The sequence below is a fragment of the Peromyscus californicus genome, unplaced genomic scaffold, assembly GCF_007827085.1.
Source record: "Peromyscus californicus insignis strain IS unplaced genomic scaffold, ASM782708v3 Scaffold_9__1_contigs__length_137607984, whole genome shotgun sequence".
Lineage (NCBI taxonomy): Eukaryota > Metazoa > Chordata > Mammalia > Rodentia > Cricetidae > Peromyscus > Peromyscus californicus.
The window spans coordinates 71,228,847-71,236,601 of NW_026294617.1; positions in this window are offsets into that span (position 1 = coordinate 71,228,847).

Genomic DNA, 7,755 nt, shown 5'->3' on the forward strand with positions numbered 1-7,755 from the left:
AAGCAGGCGAAGACACTTGCCAGAAACAATTCTCTCAGCACAGAGAGGGCACCGCAGGCCCAGACACAATGATGTCTAGAGGAGCTCACCAGGCTTCCAAAAGAGAATCTGTGATGGCATCCCCAGGGAGAAGTCAACAAGAAGAGACAGGCCTTTCCCAAATGTTCCTTGCTTGGAAAAAAGATCAGGCACTACAAAGGAAGGCTGACTTTCTTGGAGCTCAGCTGCAGCTCCTGAGGAAAGAGATCATCTCCTCCCTCCCTTCTTTCTTTCCTTCCGGACATGGTCTTACTATGAAACTCAACCTAGCTAGCCTCAAACTCAAAGCAATCCTCCCGCCTTCTAAGTACTGGAATTGTGGAAACACGCCTCCAAACCCAGCTCTCAAACAATTGTCTATAAAGATTTTTCACATAAAAACAATTGAAGTACTGTCAAAGAATCTAAAAGAGGGTAAAATGTTAAATTGTATGCTGCCTATATTCTACTGCAATAAAAATCAATATGAGATATATATATATATATATATATATATATACACACACACACACAAACATATAATACATTTGTGTAATTCATACATACACAAAACATTGAAAGGCTGTAAGCTAGGGTTACCAGGGGCTTGCAAAACTTGAATAGAGAAGTTACACTTTTATTTTATTCTTTTTATTTTCCTATATTTTGCAGTGTCTCTACTACACACATATCACTCTACAGTCAAGGAAGAAATGGCTTCTTTAAACCATTAGATCCCATCAACCCATGAACGGGCTGTTTCCTCTGATGGAGGAGGTTGACTAGCTGATAAGTATGAAGTTCATATCAGGGACTAGCTTCTTTTCTAGACCTGCTCTCAGTTTTCACAAGGCAATTTCAGCCTTGCGGTCATCATAAAAGCCTCTCACTCACACACGGGCACTGCTGCAGAATATTTACAAGCTCCCCGAATCGCGTATACGGGTTTATGGTTGTTGTAATGAGGGAGGCCTTCATACGGTCCCGTGAGCTATGTCTGGGCTTTTGCTGGAGCAAGCAAGTTGGGCTGAGGCTTCCTATAGCAGCAGCAGCAGCAGCAGCAGCAGCAGCAGCAGCAGCAGCAGCAGAATGCAGTAAGGGAGTGGCCACAACAGAAGCTGGCCATCACAATTCTGCAATCTGTCCATAGGCCAGTGATCCTTGTCATCCCCTTTCTCTGAGCATTTGATCATTCATTAGTAGGATAAGAGGCTTAATATAATCTATGGCCCCCGCCTCTGAAATTTGAGCTCAGGACTCACCTCCTCTAGGGAGCCTTCCCAAAGGACTCGTCCAGAATTTGAGAGTCAATGTATTCCAAAGTGTCTTTACAGGGTTGCAGTCAAATTTGCACCTAGATATCCTTATACGACCTCAACAGTACTCAGAAGGCTGTTCTCCAGCCCTTTGGTCTATCTGTCCTGTTTCCAGCAGGTAATCCCAACCACTTGTCATTACAAGGACCTCAGGCAACCCAGCACATCCTGTGCACTGTGCAAATCACTTGCCCTGTTTAGAAGCCATCACTAATGGAGTACACTCTAAACAAGGACTTCATTCTGGAAAGGATCTACAGGGCATTGCCCAGTTGCCTTCTGTCTTTGGTTCATGCTCAGGTTCCCTGTGCTTTGCTCCTGCTTTACCTCCTGCTATGTTTTGTCCTCAGTAGATCGAGCCCCAGAAACTCCCTTAGCGTAGAAGTGGACTGTTGGGCTGAGGCCCTTGTTCTCCCTCCTCCAGATGACAAACTTGGTATTCTTCCAGACCCAGATCATATGGCAATAGCAGGCATCAGTACATTACAACACGGCACATTTTTCTAAGTGTCTTCAAGTAGTAACTAACTTTTGTCTTTGCTCTTAACCAAGTAGATGTGACAACCTGAACAGGTTTTGTAACCATTCTTTTATTGTTTTGTCTGTGCTGCTGGTTTTCTGTTCACATTTTAACAGCACTTTTCAGTTTTCTGGTTGACTCTGTATACCTTCTTTTTCCTGTAAAATATGGTACTGCCTAAATAAGCCTTTGCCGGTGACCATAACTTACAGCTGGGAATCTTGGCTTCAGGCCTGCTCTTAGCCCTCCCATCCAAATGGAAAAGCAAGAGACAGCAATGCCAGGTAACAAAAGAAACAAAGTGAATTTACAAAAGCAAAAACCCAGAAGATGAAGTCTGCGGCTGTCACGGAGAGTCTGAGGAGGCTTCACAGTGCTGGGAGCATTCATAGAGACTGCATGCTATGGGTGCTGAGTGTGGACTCTGAAGTCAGGCTGTCTGTATTCAATGCCACCTTAGATATGTCCTTGGGGACTCTGCTGAATGTCTTTGTCCTCTATTCCCTTATGTATTTGGCAATTAAAGAGAATGGCCAGAAAGTCCCCCAGGGTTTGTCAACAGCACATTCATCTAGGTTTTATTCCAGTACAATCTACATTCTCAGCTCACTGTGCTGCATGCAACCTGGTATCTTAGGTTCAAGCCTCCTCTGCAGTTCGGAGGACCATGCTTTTCATTCAGAATGAGTGTGTCTTAGCACCTCCTTGAACTTCCCAGTTTTGTCGGTTCTTTAAAGTTAGTCCTGCGCTATTCTGAGCTTAGCTTTCTTATCCTCTGAATCAGAAACAATCCATCCTGAAGCTGTTCTGAATTGTTCCTTCTGATGCTGCCTAAATTTTGGATTCCCCCTAAAATACACTCTTCTTTAATTAAAAACCTAGTAGAGTGAAAGCTCCCGAGGCTTTTGAGCTGAGGAATTTAGGTTGAAATCCTGCTTTATTTTCAGGGACAAACTTCAGACTTCAGAAGTTACTTCTTAAGCCAAAATACCCCCTTCGGTTTTGTTCAGTGCCTAAGTGAGGAAGACATGCAACATCACTCATCAGATCTCTTCCTTTAATTTATTCCTATACTTTCTGTATTCTCATTCTGAAATGTCTTCTGGTTGTCATATCTACAGCCCCTCATAATACCATCAACTATCCTAATCTTTATACTTCCAAGTTTTTCTTTTAAATGTAAGTCTTGCCTTCACTCTCCTGGCTTTCTGGTAATTAACTCCTTGATCATACTCTGAATAAAAGCCATCTTCATTGTTCATTCTATCTTTGCTAAATAAAAGTACTCTCATTCCTGGGCTGGAGAGATTGCTCCGTAGTTAAGAGCTGTTCTGCCAGAGGACTCAGGCTCAACGCCTAGCATCCGTAAGTTGGCTCACAACCATCTGTAGCTCCAGCAGTGGATCCTTCTTCTGGCTTCCTTAGGCAACCAGGTACTCACTCATACATGCAAGTAAAACACCCATACACAAAAAATAAATATATTAGAATTTTAGGAGATATTCTCACTCCCGATTTAAATTTACTACATGATATTATGCTGAGTAGGCATGCTATTGAACTTTGACAGGGATGACAAGTTACTCATTCTCATGGAAAAGTAAGAACTCTTGAGTGCATAGCAATTATATAATTGCCTGAACTAAATAAAGGTGCTGATTAATGAATCAATGTTCTTAAGAAAGCATGTAGTGCCATGCTAGAGTTAAAACCACAGCTATTATGGTTAATACTTTATTGATGTCTTGGATGTTGATGACATAAAGCTGGGAAGGATAACAAATACTTTCAGATAGAAATAACTGTTAAAACCTCTCAGCAGGTTGGGTGATGAACTGAGTAAAGCAAAAATTTTTAAAGGGAACACATGTAAAGTTCTTTGAGTCAAAAACCAAACAAACAAACCAGCAATAACTATAGGGCAGGGTTGAATTGGACTAGTACTTCCCATTCACAATTCAGTGTGGTTTCAGATTGTCATACAATTGCCGAAAAACTCAACAGAAGCCTAGAAGAAGTCAAAAATCTAGCTTTAGAGTAAGAGAGCTAGTGCTATTTCTTTTAGTATGCAGCCAGGCCAGAGCATTAGAACCAAGCCGAGCTAAGGCTGACACATTTTAAGAATGATTAAATCCAGAACTCGGGAGATCAAGGTAGCAGTGTTGTGAATTGGAGTCCAGCCTGAACTACATAGCAAGACCGGGCCTCAAATAAAACAATAACAACAACAACAACAACAACAACAAAAACCCATTGGGATTATAGCTCAGATCATAAAAAGAATGCTTGAGATAAACAGGGATAGTTATACTGAAAAAGAGAAACAGTTCATCAGACTCAAAGGGAACAGAACAGCAGCCATAGGAGGTATACTTAGGTCCTCATGCCCAAGAGCTTACAGTCAAGGTGGTTAAGAGCGGGTGTTTAATTGGCAATAAATTGTTATTTGCCTGTCAGAGCCAGGGTGTTTTCACAAAAGAAACAAAGCTGGGGCTGCCTCTCAGAGAACAGGTAGGATTTCAACAACTAGCAGGACAGGTCTTTCGAAGCACAGGGAACCACACACATAAAGCTCTAGGCAGGAGTTAAAGCAGCAGGTCAAATAGCATGCAGAAGACGAATCAGTGAAGACAAGTGCCCAACTAAACTCCAGGTCTCTGCCTAAAAGTCATTTCCTCAGAGAGGCTTTTCCTGGCCTTAAACTATCAGTCTAAAGGAGGTACCCTACTATGCCACCTCCTAGTGATCTATAATTATTCTCAGATTCACAGTTTGTATTTCACATTTATGTACATGCATTTGTAAGTGTATATGAAGCAATATATTAAATGATGTACACACACACACATATATATATATACATATAAAATTACAGGAAAGTTAATATGCATTATACTGTGCATAAACATTTCTTAGGAGACAAGGAATATTTGAACCAATAATATTTTAAATAAAAGTCTTAGGAGATAGAAGGCATTAAGAGTAGATTTAGCAGGTCCAGTAAAAGCATGGTAGTGTGAAACATACAGCAGATAAAAATAACTTAAAGAACTTGCATATGTTAGTCCAGTGACATTGACAAATGTAAGGGTGTAGTCACTGTTATGACTCAAAGAGCAGACAAGAGCTAAATCCTTTGTTCATCCAATAAATATGTATTAAACGTGTATTCACAAGAGATTCCTAATCCAGGCTTTAAGAAGTTTAGGTTTCCCTGAAATTTACAACAGTGGCCTGCCTGCATGATACTCCAGTGCAACAGTTGCATAAACATTATGGGAGTAGTCAACCAATATCTGATTGAATTTAAGGCCCACTCCATGAGATGAAATCCACCTAGACCATGAACCTAGGGAAAAACCAAATACTATTGTCTTGATAAAGGAAGATAGCAATAAAAAAAACTCCTAAGGACATTCTGCTATATCCATAGATCAGTGTCTCGCTCAGCCATCTTCAGAAAGGCTTCCTCCTGCAGTGTGTAGGAACTAATACAGACAAAGTGCAAAGAGTGAGAGACCTTGCAATATTCGGTCCCAAATGGGATGTCTTCATCAAACCCCTTTTCTCGGGGCACAGGAAACTGTGCAGAAAAGGAGGCAGAAAGATGGTTAGATCCAGAGGGGATGGATAACCAAAGGAAACAGTGTCTTCTAGATACAGCAGGACTGAGGCACTTATGAATTCACAGAGACTGTGGCAATGTGCACATGGCCTCCGTGGATCCAAGCCAGATGGGGTCCCAATGCTTAGAGGGCAAAATGGACATGAGCTCCCATTCCTAACGAAGGAGCTACCTCCAACTGACAACCACTTGCAAAGGAAAAATTAATTTTCTCCAGTGGAGTCTCACTGGGTATACAAACCACACTTAAGAGCAGGCCCCATGCCCAGCAGTAGATGGCCAACACAAAATGAACTCAATGATGTTTTTCAAGGTTGTTTTTTTTTGTTGTTGTTGTTGTTTCATATTGCTTTGTTTGGTTATTTTAAATATTACTGGTCTTTTGGTTGTGTATTATGGTTTTCAATTTTCTGTTTTTATGGGTTGTGTGTGTGTTTCTTGTGTTGTTTCTTTGCTTGTTTTTTTTAATCTGTTTTCTTTATTTATCAGTTTGTTATCTATACACACAGAAAGACAGACAGACAGAGATAGAGACAGAGAAATCAGGGAGTTGGAAGGGTGGGGAGGATCTGTAAGAAGATGAGGGAGGGAAAAGTATAATCAAAATATATTGCATGAAAAATTATTTTCAATTTTAAAAGTTTTGGTTTAATCCCAACTATTGAGTAACTAGTGGAGGACTTGAAAGCCCTTTGATCCAATTAGTGTTTTAGAAAAGATCATTCTGGAGGGTGGTCACTGGATTATTTAGAGAATAGCAAGATTGGAATTAAGTACAGGTCACTTATTCTAGAAACTCAGGATGGCAAGAGAGAGGTCCTGGGTCAAGAAAGTATTAAGACACAAAGTTGACAGGATGTTATGGTATGTTGGCTTGGGAAGCACAAGGAGAGTGGGTTTCAGGGTGGTTCTCAGGTTCCTGTTCAGTGCAACAAGGGTAAATTGTAATGAACACAGAAAAGGACAGGGAGGAAAATAATCCTGACATGAGAAAGGGTGTGAATTCCACTCTGTACATGTTGAAACCTGTAGAAGATTCTGCTAGTTGTCTATTAGAATCTACTTCTCCTTCTTCCACATGGGAGCTAAGACATGACTGCCCAGTACTCCTTTGTGACTACATTTTCCAGCCTTCCATGTAGCAGGGAATGGGTATATGCCTAAGATGTTGCTGATGGGCTATGACAAAGAACAGCATGTGCAGCTTCTGACTTGTTAAGAAAACACCAATCCTGACTCTCCACCTCTCCTTCCTTCTGCTGGTTAGGATGGTAATAATCATAATGACCTGGAGAATAACAAAGCCTCCCTTAGTCTGGGTCCCCAAATACCAGAGCTATCCACTCACTTAAATATTCATCTTGGTTGTTAACCTGATAGCCAAATATGCTTATTTTTCTTTATGCTACCAAATTTTAGAGTCCTTTGTTACAGCAACTTAGCCTACCTCATACAATACTTACATAGAGATATGGATAGTCCACTATATTAGCTTAAGGTTCAGGAAAGGAGGAGAGTTATCAGTTATAATCAAATTGTGCTAAGGTCAAAGCCATGGACCTGAATGAGTCTCTCCTAAAACCTATACAAATAAATGGGAAAAAATGACTTTAGATGGTACACAACAATACAGTCTTTAAAAGTATGCATAAAGGGAAGAAGAGGTACAAAAAAAAAATTCTGAGAATATTATCAGAATTAGAGGATGGTGGCATTGCACAAATGGAGAGAATGGAGCTGTGAATAAAACTGTCAGAAGTGAACCTTAATGAGAATATGGGAGACGATGGGATTCAAAACACCAAGGCCAAGCCCCGAGCCAGAGTTGTAACCTCTTCCCATTGCAGGAGAATTGGACTCATTGGACTCATGGAAATTCTACACCAGGTGTGCAGCATTATGTAAGACAAAGTTGACACCATCACCAATCCTTTCAATCCTTTCAAATCTTGTTCCCTGTTTGGATCTCTATATTTTACCAATGAAAAAAAATACATGAGCCGGGCGGTGGTGGCGCACGCCTTTAATCCCAGCACTCGGGAGGCAGAGCCAGGCGGATCGCTGTGAGTTCGAGGCCAGCCTGGGCTACCAAGTGAGTTCCAGGAAAGGCGCAAAGCTACACAGAGAAACCCTGTCTCAAAAAAACCAAAAAAAAAAAAAAAAAAAAAAGAAAAAAAATACATGAGATTTGGAAGTTGGGAGCAGTGAAGCCATTTTTCCAGATATGGTGGCTTCTAGAACTTCTCCAAAATAATTATTTTCTATAAATGTTCGGA